Source organism: Mugil cephalus, chromosome 12, assembly GCF_022458985.1.
Source record: "Mugil cephalus isolate CIBA_MC_2020 chromosome 12, CIBA_Mcephalus_1.1, whole genome shotgun sequence".
Taxonomy (NCBI): domain Eukaryota; kingdom Metazoa; phylum Chordata; class Actinopteri; order Mugiliformes; family Mugilidae; genus Mugil; species Mugil cephalus.
Window position 1 is genome coordinate 16,001,296 of NC_061781.1, and position 920 is coordinate 16,002,215.

Sequence of the window (920 nt, forward strand, 5' to 3'; positions counted from 1 at the left end):
CACCGCAGAGAGGATTACAGATGGGAGGACGGAGCTTCTCTCCGCCTGCCCCCTCCCCACCCCCGTCAGCCCCCTTCAAGAAGTTTCACTGGTTGCACATCATCGTCAACTTTATCTCGAAGCATTCCTGTCCTGTGCGCAAAGTCCTCCGTTGCGCATTCAGCAGAAGGGCCTGGATAATCACCAAATTTCCACGTAGTCGATGAACTGAACTGTCTTTAATCAAGATTGCATCCTGCATCTCAAGCTATTGTTCAGGACAATGACAGATCAAGATAGTGTGTATTGTTATTAGGTCAGCTGAGTCAAACTGACAGCAAACAGAAAAGGCCTGATCACAGGTCAGGGATCACTCAGTGTGTGAGCTGCAGAGTCAGGGATAAAATCACTTTGTTCCTCTCGTTATGTTCCACATACAGATGTAATCATTTGGTTTTCAGAAAAACAACAACAACAACAACAAAAAAAAATAAGACCTGTTATCTGGATTTAAAATAATTCCACTGACAGATAAAGCATTTGAACCTGTGTCCAAGACTGGGACTACTTCACTGAAGTTTATTGTGTGGGATAAAAACATGCCGAAACTCTGTGACTGTAACTTATAATATATACATTTCCTATTATATCAAAGAGATTCATCCTAGTGGCACAGGATCTATTTAAGAGCAAGAAATCATGTAGTAAATCCACAGACATTACAGATACAATGATTACCTCCAGCAAAACGTCCTCTCGTCACGCCTTCATCTGGAGTTATATTTGTGGGAAAGTATTTTGTTTCTTGTAAACAGACTCGCTCGGGTGCATGAGACCTCAGATTTTTTAAGATATTTCTCATGCTTGACATTACTTCTGTGGAGTGGGATAAATGGCGCTCTTTCACAGAGATGGGGCCTTTAAAGAAACAATACCAGTCG